Raw genomic sequence first — 18,101 nt, forward strand, 5'->3', positions numbered from 1 at the left:
TCTGCAACCCCAAAGACAGTAGCACACCAGACTTCCCTGTCCCTCACTATCTCCCAGAGTTTGCTCAGATTCATGTCCATTGAGTTTGTGATGCTATTTAACCGTCTCATCCTCTGCCAGACTATTCTCCTTTTACCTTCAATCTTCCCAGCATCAGGGTCTTCTCCAGTGAGTCGGCTCTTTGAATCAAGTGGCCAAAGTGTTGGACCTTCAGCTTCAGTATCAGTCCCTCCAATGAATATTTAGGGTTCATTTCCTTCGGGATTGACTGATTTGATCTCCTTGCAGTCCAAGGGACTCTCAAGAGTCTTCTCCAGCACCATAATTCAAAAGCATCAATTCTTCAGCACTCAGCCTTTTTTATGGTCCAGCTCTCACATCCATACATAATGGAACATTATGCTGCCATTAAAAATGATAATAACATTGTAATTAGCCTCTAATTAAAATAAATAAATTTATATTTAAAAATGATAATAACAGAAGAATTTAATTGAATGGGAAAATGCTTATGATATATTACTGATAAAAATGGCTGGGTACAGAATAGTATGCACAGTAGGGTGTACATTGTTAAAAATTAGGTTTATACTGGGACTTCCCTAGTGATCCAGTGGTTCCAAGCTCCCAATGCAAGGGGCCCAGGTTCAATCCCTGGCTGGGGAACTGGATCCCACATGCCACAATTAAGAGTTTGCAAGCTGCAACTAAGGATCTCACAATGAAGATCAGTGCTCCCACATACTGCAGTCCTATATCCTGGATTGGATTTGGGACAGAAAAGGAACATTAGTTAAAAAAAAAAACAACCTGGTGGAATCTGAATCAAGTCTACAGGTTAGTGACTAGGACTCCACCAGTGTTGATTTCTCAGTTTTGATTATTACACTCTGATGTTAACATCAGAGCTTCCTTGGTGGCTCAGCAGTAAAGGGGACAGTGCAGAAGACACGGGTTGGATCCCTGAATCAGGAAGGTCGCCTGGAGAAGGAAATGGCAACCCACTCCAGTATTCTTGCCTGGGAAATCCCGTGGACAGAGAAGATTGGCAAGCTATAGTCCATGGGCTCACAGAATCAGACACTACTTAGCGACTACACAAAACATCAGGGAAAACTTCTTGAAGGGTATATGGGAAATCTGTATTGCTTTTGCAACTTTTCTTTAAATCTAAAAGTACTACAGAATGAAAAGTTTTTAAAACTAGGTGAATATCCACAGAAAAGCAATGATTTTAAGAGGGCATAGCCAAAATGTGAACTCTGGGTTTCAGTGAATGGGATGGATGATTTTGATAGGGTGGCAGGAGGCTAGGGAAATGTTTCTGTAGTGGATCATAAATTGCTTTTGTAAATGGAAAGAGAAGAATCAATAAATATTATTTTTTAAGGGAAAAGAATAAAATAAAGAGGAATAAGCCATCACCCATGGGCTGCGCCCTAGTGGGGACTCTTACACCCCATTTCTGCTCAGAAGTTAGGGACTGGGAGATTGGCGGCCGGAGCAGGAAAACCACCCCCAGGGCCTCCTTAACTGAGAGGTTTAGAGTGCTTCGGGTGAAGAAATAGGATGGAGCAGTTTGAAAGGGGGTGTCTATGCCCACTCTTGGGCCGTATTTCCACCGTCACGAACACTCCTCGGGCACAGGGGAGGAAACGGAGCACACTGAAAGAACTGGACAGCCCCCTCTTCCCTCTCAAACCTCAAGCTGGGGAACGACCGTGGCCTCTAGGTCCTGAGGCAGCCCTGAGGGTCACTGCTAGAAGGTGGAGCCTTAAAATCGCTGGCAAACGCAGTCCCCGCTGTGCAACTGGGGACAGTCCAATCTGAGGGAAATTTCTGAAATACAGGGAAATTTCTGAAACAACACCAACACCTTTAAGGGTACTTTCTTCAGGACACTTCCCTCTGACCATGAAGAAACAGAAACTCTTCTACAAAGAGAACTTTCCTCTGGAGTTAAATTTCCTCCTGAGTCCTCCTCCTAGCCCCACCCAGGCACCCAGGGAATCAGGGGAGCCACCAAAATTGCCTTCGAAGCAGAGAGATCCAGCTGAATAGGGATCAGAGGTAGACAAATGCCGAGTCCGTTCTGCTATGAAAACATGTCAGCTTTTCTGCAGGCAAGGTCAGTGTCAGAAGGGAATGGCTTCAGAGGGCCAACCTAGACCAGAGGAGAGTCTCAGGGAGCCAGACAACAGGTGAGTTCACCAAGGGGCAGGACCCAAGCGGCTTTGAGCAGATTCAGCATGGCGGGAACATTTGCAGGGCTCTCTACCTTGGTAAGGAGCAGCGGCTGCACTTTGCTGGGGCAGCCCTGAAGAGACACCCATGTCCAAGGTAAGAGAAACCCAAGTAAGATGGTAGGCGGCGAGAGTGGGCATCAGAGGACAGACAAACTGAAACCACAATCACAGACAACTAGCCAATCTGATCACACGCACCACAGCCTTGTTTAACTCAATGAAACCAAGCCATGCTGTGTGGGGCTACCCAAGGCGGGCGGGTCATGGTGGAGAGGTCTGACAGAATGTGGTCCACTGGAGAAGGGAATGGCAAACCACTTCAGTATTCTTGCCTTGAGAACCCCACGAACAGTATGAAAAGGCAAAATGATAGGATACTGAAAGAGGAGCTCCCCAGGTCAGTAGGTGCCCAATATGCTACTGGAGATCAGTGGAGAAATAAATCCAGAAAGAATGAAGGGATGGAGCCAACGCAAAAACAATACCCAGTTGTGGATGGGTCTGGTGATAGAAGCAAGGTCCGATGCTGTAAAGAGCAATATTGCATAGGAACCTGGAATGTCAGGTCCATGAATCAAGGCAAATTGGAAGTGGTCAAATGGGAGATGGCAAGAGTGAACGTTGACATTCTAGGAATCAGTGAATTAAAATGGACTGGAATGGGTGAATTTAACTCAGATGACCATTATATCTACTACTGCAGGCAGGAATCCCTCAGAAGAAATGGAGTAGCCATCATGGTCAACAAAAGAGTCTGAAATGCAGTACTTGGATGCAATCTCAAAAACAACAGAATGATCTCTGTTTGCTTCCAAGGCAAACAATTCGATATCATATTAATCCAAGTCTATGCCCCAACCAGTGACGCTGAAGAAGCTGAAGGTGAATGGTTCTATGAAGACCTACAAGACCTTTTAGAACTAACACCCAAAAAAGATGTCCTTTTCATTATAGGGGACTGAAATGCAAAAATAGGAAGTCAAGAAACACCTGGAGTAACAGGCAAATTTGGCCTTGGAATGCGGAATGAAGCAGGGCAAAGACTAATAGAGTTTTGCCAAGAAAATGCACTGGTCATAGCAAACACCCTCTTCCAACAACACAAGAGAAGACTCTACACATGGACATCACCAGATGGTCAACACCGAAATCAGACTGATTATATTCTTTGCAGCCAAAGATGGAGAAGCTCTATACAGTCAACAAAAACAAGAAAGACCAGGAGCTGACTGTGGCTCAGATCATGAACTCCTTATTGCCAAATTCAGACTTAAATTGAAGAAAGTAGGGAAAACCACCAGACCATTCAGGTATACTTCCCTTATGATTATACAGTGGAAGTAAGAAATAGATTTAAGGGACTAGATCTGATAGACAGAGTACCTGATGAACTATGGACAGAGGTTCTTGACATTGTACAGGAGACAGGAATCAAGATCATCCCCAAGAAAAAGAAATGCAAAAAAGCAAATTGGCTGTGTCAGGAGGCCGTACAAATAACTGTGAAAAGAAGAGAAGCCAAAAGCAAAGAAGAGAAGGAAAGATATACCAATTTGAATGCAGAGTTCCAAAGAACAGCAAGGAGAGATAAGAAAGCCTTCCTCAGCAATCAATGCAAAGAAATAGAGGAAAACAATAGAATGGGAAAGACTAGAGATCTCTTCAACAAAATTAGAGATACCAAGGAAACACTTCATGCAAAGATGGGCTCAATAAAGGACAGAAATGGTATGGATCTAACAGAAGCAGAAGATATTAAGAAGAGGTAGCAAGAATACACAGAAGAATAGTACAAAAAAGAGCTTCACAACCCAGATAATCACGATGGTGTGATCACTCACCTAGATCCAGACATCCTGGAATGTGAAGTCAAGTGGGCCTTAGGAAGCATCACTATGAACAAAGCTAGTGGAGGTGATGGAATTCCAGTGGAGCTGGAATTTCAAATCCTGAAATTTGATGCTGTGAAAGTGCTGTACTCAATATGTCAGCAAATTTGGAAAACTCAGCAGTGGCCACAGGACTGGAAAAGGTCCATTTTCATTCCAATCCCTGAGAAAGGCAATGCCAAAGACTGCTCAAACTACTACACAATTGCACTCATCTCACACGCTAGTAAAGTAATGCTCAAAATTCTCCAAGCCAGGCTTCAGCAATACATGAACCGTGAACTCCAGATGTTCAAGCTGGTTTTAGAAAAGGCAGAGGAACCAGAGATCAAATTGGCCACATCTGCTGGATCATCGAAAAAGCAAGAGAGTTCCAGAAAAACATCTATTTCTGCTTTATTGACTATATCAAAGCCTTTGACTGTATGGATCACCACAAACTGGAAAATTCTGAAAGAGATGGGGATCCCAGACCACCTGACCTGCCTCTTGAGAAACCTGTATACAGGTCCAGAAGCAGCAGTTAGAACTGGACATGGAACAGCAGACTGGTTCCAAATAGGAAAAGGAGTACGTCAAGGCTGTATATTGTCACCCTGCTTATTTAACTTCTATGCAGAGTACATCATGAGAAACGCTGGGCTGGAAGAAGCACAGGCTGGAATCAAGATTGCCGGGAGAAATATCAATAACTTCAGATATGCAGATGACACCATCCTTATGGCAGAAAGTGAAGAAGAACTAAAGAGCCTCTTGATGAAAGTGAAAGAGGAGAGTGAAAAAGTTGGCTTAAAGCTCAACATTCAGAAAACTAAGATCATGGCACCTGGTCCCATCACTTCATGGCAAATAGATGGGGAAACAGTGGCTGACTTTATTTTTTTGGTCTCCAAAATCACTGCAGATGGTGATTGCAGCCATGAAATTTAAAAATGCTTACTCCTTGGAAGGAAAGTTATGACCAACCTAAAGAACATATTAAAAAGCAGAGACATTATTTTGTCAACAAAGTTCCATCTATTCAAGGCTATGGTTTTTCCAGTGGTTACGGATGGATGTGAGAGTTGGACTATAAAGAAAGCTGAGTGCCGAAGAAATGATGCTTTTGAACTGTGGTGTTGGAAAAGACTCTTGAGAGTCCCTTGGACTGCAAGGAGATCCAGCCAGTCCATCCTAAAGAAGATCAGTCCTGGATGTTCGTTGGAAGGACTGATACTGAAGCTGAAACTCCAATACTTTGGCCACCTGATGCGAAGAGCTAACTCATTTGAAAAGACCCTGATGCTGGGAAAGACTGAGAGCAGAAGGGGACAACAGAGGATGAGATGGTTTGATGGCATCACTGACTCTGTGGACATGGGTTTGGGTCGACTCCGGGATTTGGTGATGGACAGGGAGGCCTGATGTGCTGCGGTTCATGGGGTTGCAAAGAGCTGGACACGACTGAGCGACTGAACTCAACCGAACTTACCTTGGTGGCTCAGATGGTAAAGCATCTGCCTGCAATGCGGGAGACCCAGGTTCGATCCCTGGATTGGGAAGATCCCCTGGAGAAGGAAATGGCAACCCACTCCAGTATTCTTGCCTGGAGAATCCCATGGACAGAGGAGCCTGGTAGGCTATAGTCCATGGGATCACATAGAGTCGAACATGAGCAACTTCACTTCAGAGGCACCAGGTAAGGGTGAGCCTGGGTGAACACCATAGTCTTTTCCAGCTCTGAGAGCTAGTGAAACCCATCTGACATTGCTCTCAAAGGTCAGAACTGAGTCCTGTGGCTTCTTAGATTTTCAGGGCATCAGCAGAATTCCCCCAGTCAAGGAGCCTAGAATTGGAGCCACGATGGCTTAGTTGTGGAAACCTAAGTAATGGGAAGGGTTGGAGCTGGGGGTGGAATGCTTGATGGGACTCGTTCAGGGCAGCGAAGCAGAGGCGGAAAAGGTGATGCTGTCTCCTTCCCCCTAAGGGTTCCAGGAGTGAACCCAACCACTTCCCTAGAAGTCTTTAGTGGGGAAGACACTTAGTTAACTGCACTGGGTTCTAAAATGCCTGAAGCAAGGAGGTGATTCTGTCACAGTGAAAAACTCTCAGGAGCTCAGACCGCCTGAGGGGCTAACTGCAGGGAAGGGGCTGGAGAATGGGGAGTGACAGCCAGAGGCTACAGATCTCTGCCCACTCCACGCCCCCTGGAGATCTTTTCCCAGCTAGTCAGTGAGAAGCTGCTCCGGTGGAAAATGTGTGGGCCCTGGAATCAGGCAGACCCAGCACCGTCTACTGTGCATCCAGGCATTCACTTCTTCAGCAAACATTTATTAAATAACAATTACCAATCAGGCTCAGTGCTAGGACCTAGTCACTTTATGCCTGCAAGCAAGTCATTTAATCCCAGAGTCTTTATTTTTATGCAGAAAGCTTGTTGGGAAGAATGCAAGGCTACAGCAAAAATAATGCATTTAGAGGAGAATCTCAATGCATGTTTGTTCACTCTCCCTTATATACAGATTTTTCAATGTAATTTAGGAGATGGGGAAGGACATACGAGGTGTCTATCTGCCCTCGTGGAGGTTACAGTCTTCTCTGGGAACTAGAAAGTGGTGAGAAAACATGATTCAGCAACACATCAGCAAGTGCAAAAATGTCGAGGCTAGAACCGCATTCCAGAGGTCAAACATGATCCAAGTTCAGTGGTATAACTCCAGGGAAGTGGAGTTCTGAGTGGGGGTTTTGAGGCCAGCGTGCTGGTGATGGTGAGAGATAATTACTCGTTTCTGTGCTATACTTAACGACTTACAAACATTTTCACCAAGATCAGCAGGTTTGATTCTCACAAATACCTTTAAGGTAGGCAGGTGCCACCTCCTTTTATGGATGGGAAAACTGAGGTCAAGCACCTGCCCAGGGAGGCGGAGCTGAAGTCAGGGGGCCGAGGCCCCTCATCTGAGTCACTCAAGCCCTGGTTGCTGTGGTTCCCTGCCCGGCAGTAGAAGGCAGCGCCCAGAGCTTGCTCACTCATCTTGTTCCCGCAGCAGCAGCAGCAGCAGCAGCAGGTGGACGGAGCCGGGATCAGGAGGCCGAGACGCTCAGAGGGGTTTAGTTGCCAGCTATGCCACTACACTCTCCAGAGAGGGGGGAGGAGGGGTCTAGCGAAGGGCAGGAGGGCATGAGGGGAGAGACCTAGGCAAGAGGCCTCAAGGTCTCGTTCCCATTATCCCCGTGGGCTGACTTCTCCACTGCAAGGCGGGACTGAAAGAGGAGACCGCTATCCCCACCAGTAGATTCTCTCACACTCTTTACTCAACCAGAGACGAGGAGGGCCAAACAAGAGGGAAAACACTAGAAGTGCAGCAAGAGGGATGAGAGTCTGACTGGAGGAGGGACTACCCTGGGCACGTGAGGTGAGATGTGGAATCTCGAATGTCCTTTCTCTAAAGCATTCCGGAGTTCAGGGCAGTGCATCAGCCCAAGGATCGAGGGGAGCTTTTCTGCAACAGGCCCCACCTTCAGGGTCTGCACTGGGGAGCCTGCCTGAGTGGGCAGCTTTGGCCACTCTGGAAGGGCTGACCTGAACGTGCCAGGAGTGGTGAGAGACTGACTTTTGGCAGGACTTACTGCTGTAGCCAGACCTGTGTGTGTCTGCGGGGAAGGGGAAACCGATACTAACGCAAATGCCTATAAAGCCATTCTCACGGTCCTGCCCCTGATGCAATGCTCAAGATAATAAGCAAGAGAGTAGTTAATAACTAGATTGTGAACGAGCCTCTGGCCTCAGGTTGTGGTACCACTTTTGCACAATCCGTCCCCAGGCCTGCAGAGAAGAGAGGCACAGATACACCTGGTTCAGGGGTGTGGGCTGGGTTGCCAGCCCCCAGACTCTGCAGCTCCTGGTGGCCAGGAGGAAGTCATGGGAGGGGCCCCTTGGCTGGGCTCAGAGGCCAGGAAATGGAGCGGGGAACAAGTCACAAAATCTCTATCCTGGAACGTGTTTGGTTTTTCTTCTCTTTAATTAATTGCAGAGTGCCTCCCAGGGCTGCCGTGTGCAGTTGTAGTTGTTGTTCACTTCACAAGCGCAGCTAGGCAAGGCTGGTGGTCACGCCTACCTTTGCCGAATTTGCACGAAGGCCCCTTATGGGCTGGCTGCAGCCCCTGCACCCGTGGCAGGCCAGGCACTCGCAGCGCAGGGACGCCTTCGGGCCTCTCCCTGCCCCTCTCCAGTGCCCTCTTCTCCTCCTACCCCATTTTATCTAATCTATGCCCACACCCAGAATGGAGTGTCTAGAGCCTTGGAGGGGTCCACAGATCACAGACGCTGGAGTTAGACTAACATGGGCTTGCTGGCCTCCCTAGAGGTGAACCTGGGGCAAATGACTGAACTCTGCTGCGGCTAGGTGGTCCCCTGCAAATGCGGAGGATCATACCCATCCCCAGGGTTGTGTGAGAGTCAGAGAGGGCTTCGTGCTGTGCTTGACACAGAGCTCTGCATAGTTCCTGCCCTGTCCCCGTCTTCCCTGCCTCCTGCCCAGACTCAGGGCTGTGGCCAGTCTTCCTCAGTCTATGACAGTCAGGCTCCTTGCAGGTAAACGGCACAGTTTTCAAAGCACTCACGCTGACATCTCCCCTGTGTTCCCCACTCTCGGAGCAGTGGACAGGAAGGTGTCCGCGGTTTACAGGGGACCGGGGACCCAGCCCCGAGAGGTGGCTCACTGGGGGTGATGTGCCCGCAGAGCGGCAGAACTGGCCTTGAACCCAAGGCTTACAGCCTTGGTGCTGAGCTCCCAGTGATCACATGGGGTGGGGGTGGGGGGCAGTGAAGGTTCTAGAATTTTACCAACACCTTTTCTGAATAAAAGGGAAGAGAGGCGGGTGCCTCCTGAAATCCACACATTTCAACCTGTCCTCCTCCACCGTGCCAGCCCTGAGTGGGTGAGCAGCCCAAGAGAGGAGAGGACCAGGAGAAGCTGCTGCACCAGCCCTGGAGGGAAGCACACCGCAATCTCCATCTAACTGCCGGGTGCCACCGGAAGGCCGGGCCGACGGGGCGATGCCCAGATCAGACCACAGGCTGAGGCCCGATGTGATGTGGGCCTGTGATAGCGCCTCCGGAGCCTGCCAGCTGGGGAGCAAACCCTCCTCTCAAGGCCTCCAGCCCTTCCAGCTGCTCAGGGTGGGTGATGGTTAGGCTTTCAGAGGCGGTCAGCCACACGGGGCCCATCTTGCTGTTGCTGTAACGGCAGCCTCTCACCGTCTGGTAGGCGGTGTGGGCGCCAAGACCACAGCTCGGGCTCCATGGTTTCCTAAGCCAGTTCATGCGCGCCGTGTCGCTCGGTTCTCATGAAGACCTTGGCAGGCAAGCGCAGGACAGAAATGCCAACTTGGAGGAGTAGAAATGGACCTGCCAGGGCCGCACGGCCGAGAGCGCTGGGGCCGGGCCTGAGCCCTGGCCCCCTGTCTCCTTCTGAGGTGGGTGACCACAGGAGGTTGTGGATGCCGAGACGGAGCCCAGAGATAGGTCCCTGCCCTGCTCTCTGCTCCCAGGGGACGGCTTTCGTTTCCAGGAAAAGCCTCTTCTTTCTCAGGGTGAGCAGGGCGGTGGGGCCTCCGCCTGGCCCTCCTGGTCCCCAGAGACTAGAAGAAGGAATGAGAAGAGGGAAGGGATCTTTGGGGTGGTGCCCTCCGCACGGCCCCCCTGCCCAGCCCCTAGGAGGCAGCCCGACCCCCCACGCCCTCTGCACGGCCCCCCCCCGCCCTGCCCCTAGGAGGCAGCCCCCCCTTGGTTTCCTGTTCACCCCCACGCCTCGCTCTGGGTTTGCTCTGTGCTCCCCTCCACCACCCGCCCCCAGGCCACACAGCAGCCTCTGGCATCTCCTGCCTCCTTCAGCCCTGAGTCCCTGCCACGAAGGGGGAGCCTCCCGAGGTGATTATAAGTTCCCCAGAGAGACAGGCCTGTCATTAAGAGCAGACTTCCCACATCCTCCAAGCAGCTAGCGCTCCTGTGTTTTCCTAAGAAGACTCTATCGGAGCTCTCACAGGCTGCTCTTTGGGGACCCCAGTCCGGACCTGGAAGAGCTTCTGGGAGGACTGCCTTTGTCTTTGAAAGCTGACACCCCAGAAGTTAAGCCCTTAACGTCCCCACCACCACCTTCTAGAAAGAAAGCAAAGGGAGGTCGGAGGAGCAGCAGCAGGGCGAGGGACTCTGGGGGGCTTCATTCTGGGGACGGTGCCCCCAAGGCTCACAGGTGTGCAGCCCCCTCGGTATCTCTCTGGACTCGGGGGCTGGCGCTGCCTTCGTGGCCGGGCTGAGACGGGCGTCAGCAAAGCGCAGCAGGGCGCCCCGAGGGAAGAGCAGTCCCCGGGTCTCGCTGACCTCCTTGTGGCCAGGCGGCCTCTCACACCAGCCTTTCACTTTTGAAAAGCAGCTAGGAGTCTGCGTGCATTTTCTGTAAAGGGTCAAATAGAAAATATTTTAGGGTGGCCTCTGTCACAATTCAACTTTGCCCTCATGGCATGAAAGCAGCCCCAGCCAGTGTGTAAACAAGTCGACAAGGCTGGGTTCTGATAAGCTTTATTAATGGACCCTGAAATTTGGGTTTTTCATACAGTATTTTTGTGTCAGAAAATGGCTTCTTTTTTTCCCAACCATGTAAAAATGCGAAAACCCTTCATCATTCATGGTCCAGACAGAAACTGGCAGTGCCTGGATCTGGCCTGCAGGCACGCGCTTTCTGTTCAGCTCTCCATTAGAGCTGCCCTGTGTGTCAGCCTCCTTAAATAAAAATGAAAGTTGGTAAAAGAAGTGAAGAAGTTAGCGGGTAACAGCACCTAAGCTCTATTTTACTGTCTTTGGATAACCATGCGGATTTATTTTTAAACCGGTGCTTCTTCCACATCTTATTTTGTGCTTTCATATAATTCTCTCACCCTCCCCACAGTCTTATGAAGCCACGTGGTAGCACTTCCGTGTTACAGATGAGGAAAAGTAAATGCAAAGAGGTAAGGCAACTTGTCTGGAGCGACACAGGTAATATACGGCGGAGTGCAGGTACAGACTTACACTTGGTTTTCTAGTCTCAGCAGCCAGCGTTCTGCCCACAGGTGGGCCTCTCTCTGACCGAATGCAACCTCAGGGGATTCATCTGTCCATCCAAGAAAGCATTGGTTAAGCCCCTTCTAGGTGCTGGGGACACACTCTAGGTCTCTCCATCTTGATGTGTGGAGGAACCCGCACATGGCTATGAAGGAGGTAAAAGAAGATGATGCGTTAGGGCGCCTTTAGGGAGGAGATGGCGGGGAGGTCCAGGAGGAGAGCACCCTCTGAGGAGGAGACACCGAGCTGGATCTGGAAGATTAAAGAGGAGCCCATCCCAGGAAGATCTGGGAGGGAAGGACTAGGCAAGAGGGAGAGCAGAGGGAAAGACACTGAGGCAGGGCCAGCCTCTGAGGCAGGCGAGTGCCAGGAATGGGAAGAGAGCCAGAGCAAGGGAGGAAGGCAGAGGTGGGGTTGGATTGGCGGGTATGAGCGTGGACTTCACTCTGGCGCAGCAGGAGGGCACCACCAGGAGGAGCCAAGCAGAGGGGTGACATGATCGACTTGATAGTGTTCAAGCTCACTGTGGGCCGTCTGAGCTTGCCAGGGAGATGTATCAAGAACTCCAGTGAAAAAAGTGATGATGGGTGCAAAGACCAATGGACCAGAACCGGACAGTTGCTGACCGCTGGACCAGCTGTGCGGGGGTGGTCCCTGAATGGGTGGGAAGGGCTCCTTGTGACTGGGCACACCCGAGGGGGACTCCGCCTCCATCTCCCCTCTCCCGCCACAGAGAGCTGGCTTTGGGTTCCCCGTGTCATACAGCAAACTCCCACTGGCTATCTATTTTACATACGGCTGTTCTCTCAAATCAAACCACCCTCTCCTTCCCCCACTGTGTGCCCGAGTCTGTCCTATGTCTCTGTTGAAGAAAGAGTTAGTCGTGCCCAACTCTTCCCGACCTCATGGACTGAAGCCAGCAGGCCCGTCTGTGTCTCCACTCCTTCCCTGTAAATGGGTTCGTCAGTATCATCTTTCTAGATTTCATATCTATGTGATTTATGTGTTAATATATGATATTTGTTTTTCTGTGTCTGACTTACTTCACTCTGTGTGATAGGCTGTAGGTTCTTCCACCTCATTAGGACTGACTCATATGCATTCCTTTTTATGGCTGAGGAATACTGGCTATGCCAAAGCCTTTGGCTGTGTGGATCACAATAAACTGTGGAAAATTCTGAAAGAGATGGGAATAACAGACCACCTGACCTGCCTCTTGAGAAACCTGTATGCAGGTCAGAAAGCAACAGTTAGAACCAGACATGGAACAACAGACTAGTTGCAAATAGGAAAAGGAGTACATCAAGGCTGTATATTGTCACCCTACTTATTTAGCTTCTATGCAGAATACATCATGAGACATGCTGGGCTGGAAGAAGCACAAGTCGGAATCAAGATTGCTGGGAGAAATATCAATAACCTCAGATATGCAGATGACACCACCCTTATGGCAGAAAGTGAAGAAGAACTCAAAAGCCTCTTGATGAAAGTGAAAGAAGAGAGTGAAAAAGTTGGCTTAAAGCTCAACATTCAGAAAACTAAGATCATGGCATCTGGTCCCATTACTTCATGGGAAATAGATGGGGAAACAGTGGAAACAGTGTCAGACTTTATTTTGGGGGGTTCCAAAATAAATAAAAGGGAAGTTATGACCAACCTAGACAGCATATTGAAAAGCAGAGACATTACTTTGCCACCAAAGTCCATTTAGTCAAGGCTATGGTTTTTCCTGTGGTCATGTATGGATGTGAGAGTTGGACAATAAGGAAAGCTGAGTGCTGAAGAATTGATGCTTTTGAACTGTGGTGTTGGAGAAGACTCTTGAGAGTCCCTTGGACTACAAGGAGATCCAACCAGTCCATTCTAAAGGAGATCAGTCCTGGGTGCTCATTGGAAGGACTGATGTTGAAGCTGAAACTCCAATACTTTGACCACCTCATGCAAGGAGTTGACTCATTGGAAAAGACTCTGATGCTGGGAGGGATTGGGGGCAGGAGGAGAAGGGGCCGACAGAGGATGAGATGGCTGGATGGCATCACCAACTCGATGGGCATGAGTCTGAGTGAACTCCAGGAGTTGGTGATGGACAGGGAGGCCTGGCGTGCTGCCATTCATGGGGTCGCAAAGAGTCGGACATGACTGAGCGACTGAACTGAACTGAATAGTCCATTGCATACGTGTACCATAGCTTCTTTATCCATTCATCTGTTGATGGACATCTAGGTTGCTTCCATGTCCTAGCTGTTGTAAATAGCGCTGCAGTGAACACTAGGGTATACGTGTCTTTTTCAGTCATGATTTCCTCAGAGTATATGCCCAGTAGTGGGATTGCTGGGTCATATGGTGGTTTTATTCCTAGTTTTTAAAGGAATCTCCATACCATCTTCCATAGTGGCTGTATCAATTCATATTCCCACCAACAGTGCAAGAGGGTTCCCTTTTCTCCACACCCTCTGCAGCATTTATTGTTTGTAGATTTTTTTGATGATGGCCACCCTGACCAGTGTGAAGTGATACCTTGTTGTAGTTTTGAGTTGCCTTTCTTTAATAATGAGCAATGTTGAGCATCTTTTCATGTGCTTATTAGCCATCTGCATGTTTTCTTTGGAGAAGTGTCTGTTTAGGACTTCTGCCCACTTTTTGATGGGGTTGTTTGCTTTTCTGGTGTTGAGCTGCACGAGCTGCTTGTATATTTTGGAGATTAATCCTTTGTCAGTTGTTTCATTTCCTATTATTTTCTTCTATCCTGAGGGTTGTCTTTTCACTTTGTTTATAGTTCTCTTTGCTCTGCAAAAGCTTTTAAGTTTGATTAGGTCCCACTTGTTTAATTTTGGTTTTATTTCCAGTACTCTAGGTGGTGTGTTGAACCTTACCTTTTGTCTCTATATAGAATCTTGCCCTCATTGTCCCCACTGCTTAATGCTGATGACTCTGTGTCTTTTGCTCAGTCCTTTCTTCAGATGGCGCCTCGCTTTTTGTTCCCTGTTGAGGGTAACTCCCGTCATTACTGTAATGCTCCCATCCTCCCTCTTGGATGGAAGTGCCAAAGTCAATTGTCTTCCGTCTCCAAGGAGTATTGACTGAGGACCCACTGTGTGCCCATGCAATGCGGTCATTGGATAGAAAATCACTTGATATTCACATAAACTGAACATCCATAGCAGCCTTATTTGTAATAGCCCCAAACTGGAAACAACCCATATGTCCTTCAAAGGGTGAATGGTTAAATAAACTCTGGTACCAACATACCACAAATTCAGTTCAGTTCAGTCATTCAGTCGTGTCCGACTCTTTGCGACCCCATGAATTGCAGCACACCAGGCCTCCCTGTCCATCACCAACTCCCAGAATTCACTCAAACTCAAGTGATGCCATCGAGTCAGTGATGCCATCCAGCTATCTCATCCTCTGTTGTCCCCTTCTCCTCCTGCCCCCAGTCCCTCCCAGCATCAGGGTCTTTTCCAATGAGTCAACTCTTTGTATGAGGTGGCCAAAGTGTTGGAGTTTCAGCCTCAGCATCAGTCTTTCCAATGAACACCCAGGACTAGTCTCCTTTAGGATGGACTGGTTGGATCTCCTTGCAATCCAAGGGATTCTCAAGAGTTTTGTCCAACACCACAGTTCAAAAGCAGCAATTCTTCTGTGCTCAGCTTTCTTCACAGTCCAACTCCCACATCCATACATGACTACTGGAAAAACCATAGCCTTGACTAGATGGACCTTTGTTGGCAAAGTAACTACTCCTAAACAAAAAGGAAAAATAGGGATGAATTATTGATGCACACAACAACTTGGGTGGATCTTCAGGGAATTATGCAGAGAGAAAAGCCAATTCCCAAAAGACACATGTGATGTGATTTCTTTTATATAGTATTTTTGAAATAAAACCTTAGAAATGACTCACAGAATAGTGCCTGCCAGGAACAGCGGGCAGGGATGGTTATAAAAGGGCAACACAAGGGATCCTTGTTCCCTGTTGTAACTTCAAAATCTGGATTGTGACAGCTCAAACATACACAGGTGATAAAACTGTATAAAACTAAACACTCACACAGGCACATGTAAAATGGAAAAGCTGAATAAGATTTGTGGATTGTATCAGGGTCAATATCCTGGTTGTGATACTATACTATAGCTTTGCAAATGTTACCTTTGGGGAAAAATGGGCAAAGTGTACAAAGAATGTCTCTGTATTATTGTTAGTAGGTTTTTGTCTGTGAATTTGCAATGATTGCGACAGAAAGAGAGAGAGAGAGAGATCTGCCTTCAAGGGGTTCCCGTTCTCCAGTCCTCTGCTGCTTTATCCAGTTCTGTGTTGATTGCAGCTGAGGTTTAATAATTGAGGGACTTTCTTGGAGGAGAAAGGGACGACAGAGGATGAGATGGTTGGATGGCATCACTGACTTGATGGACATGAGTCTGAGTAAATTTCGGGAGTTGGTGATGGACAGGGAGGCCTGGTGTGCTGCAGTCCATGGGGTCACAAAGCCTCGGACTCCGCTGAGCGACTGGACTGACTGAGGCATAATAAACAAGTGGGCAGGTTTTCCTCAGGAAAGAGGTTGCTGAATCGTCATCAAAAGACCACAAATGCAGCTTACCCTCACTCCTCTGCATGGTTTCCCCAGTCCCAGCCTCCCCACCTGTGGCATTTTTTAAAACAAAGAATTGGGAGACAGAGGCGTTGGAAGTTGGGGTAGGCAGCCCCGAGGTCAGGGTCAGGGTCAGCCTCCCCCGGGCTCCACGGCTGGCTCCCTCCCCGCTCGGCGGCTTCCTCCCTCTCGCTGTGGGTCTCGCAGCGACTGTGGATCGTGGGATCTCTTCTCTCTGCGTCTCTTTGCGTCCATCTGTCTGCCTCACCGACAGAGGAAAGCAGAGAGGTGCCCGTAACCCTCACATCCTGGCCTCTGCCGCGTGAGCGACCTTCCCCGAGAGGCGGCAGCCCAGCTGCTTCCTGCTCCCGTACCCGCCTCTCCGCGTGCTCACCTAGGATCCCACGAGGGGCGCTTTTCTGAACCCAGCCCCCGGGGACTGGGCGGGCGGAGGAGGCAGCCCCCGGGAGAGAGGAGGATCCTGCAGCCGCGTCCCGGGCCTTCGCCAACCTCCCCTCCGAGCCCGGGCCGATCCTCCCTTCCTTCTCCCGGTCCTCCCCCGGCCAAGCTCGAGCCGCGGCTCCATCCCCGGCGGCGGCTGCATCCCCGGCAGCAGCTGCGCGCAGCAGGCGTGGGGCAGCCACACCGCCCTCCCACCCGGGCAGCGGCTGAGGGCCTGTGAGGAAACATCTCCGCTTCCTCAGGGCCTCTTCGGACTCCCAGCCCGTGTCCCCCACCTCCTCGCATCCTTCGCCAGGGTTTCCTCCCAGCACCCGCGTCTCTCAGCCCGGCGCGGAGGGGGATTCCGAGGCGCCTGCGTGGAGGAGGAGGCGCTCCGCGTCTCCAGGCCGGGTGGGGCGCCCCGGGCGAGGCCGGGGAAGGCAGGGGGAACTGCGAGCAGCTGCCTCCTTTCTTGTCCTTCCCATGATACCCGCGACGAGGGGGCACCGGGGACTTGGGTTTCCCAGCTCGGCCGGGAAACTATTTCCTTTCATAAAGAGGCATGTAATTAGCCTGGGGAAAAGGGAGGACCCCACAGTCAATGTGTCCTTCGGCTACACTGACGAGAGAGGAGGGGCCCCAGGGGGATGGGAAGCCCCCCTCCCAGCCTCTGCAACACACAAACCCTTGATGCTCTGCCTGTTTCTCTCGTATACACACACAGGCCGCACTCAAAAGAGAAATCCTAGGTGTGCTGGAATGAACGGAAGACCTTTGGAATCTTGTTGAGTTGGGAGCACACTGTGGTGGATTCAGGAGGCAGGCAGACACAGGGCGACCACGGCTACACACGACTTGCTAGAGGAAGGGTGGTCCCCTGGGATCCTTCCCTCCCGGCTTCCTGTTTCATGTCACTTCCCACTCATCGCCAGCTATTCCCCCAGGACCCAGACCTCACAGGCCTGCACTGGCCGGCGGTTGCAGCCTGTTCACGGAGGTGCGGCTGAAACTCCCGGGCCTCCCCACCCCCGCCTCTCTGCTCTATAGGAGCTGCAGCATTGAATCTGAGGGGGCTTGCGGGGGCTGAGTGGGCGTCCACACCACTCCCAACCCTCCCCCGCCCCAGCCCACATCGCTACAGTCCTATTTCCCAGTCAGAGCCTCTCTGTTAGATGTTTCTCTGTGTTTCCACTGTGCGCCACTCCTACCCCTAACCAGAGAGGTCTGAGCAGTCAAGAGAATGTTGTTTCCAGACAGGCCTAGCCTGTTGCCCTTCGGGGGCACCGAGACATTTTGATCAGAGATCCCCTATCTGGCTCTAGCCCCCAGTACCAAAATGTGCATAAGCAGCCTGTTGTTTGCCAGCTGTTTCATAGGACAAGTGTGAAAAAGTGCCCGGGAGGCACAGAGGGTGGGCAGCCGGGAGCCTTGAGACAAGGTGGCTGGGTGGTGCCCATCCCCTCACTTACTTGGACTGCCCCCTCATACCACCTCCAGCAGAAGGCACAGCCAGAGAAACTGCCGCCTGCCTCTGCAGCACGAATGAAGGGCACTCTGGTTCGAGAGCCGAGGCTGCTCCTCTTTCATATTAGTGATGCATGATTAGCTTCGAGTCCCCTGGAAATAGCACCATGAGGCCTCTAGGCTGGGCGGGCTCACTTACGACCCTTATAACAACCCTGAGAAGTGGATGCCACTGACACAGTTAACAGCCTGAGAAAACGGACACTTTGGGAAAGCCATCATCCTGCTGGCGGAGAGCCAGGACTCAAACCCATATCCCCGACTTTCTGTCTAAAGGTGTTGTTTTTCTTCATTATATATCTTTTAATCTATTTTTGGGAGAAGGCAA

Source organism: Ovis canadensis, chromosome 12 (assembly GCF_042477335.2).
Source record: "Ovis canadensis isolate MfBH-ARS-UI-01 breed Bighorn chromosome 12, ARS-UI_OviCan_v2, whole genome shotgun sequence".
Taxonomy (NCBI): domain Eukaryota; kingdom Metazoa; phylum Chordata; class Mammalia; order Artiodactyla; family Bovidae; genus Ovis; species Ovis canadensis.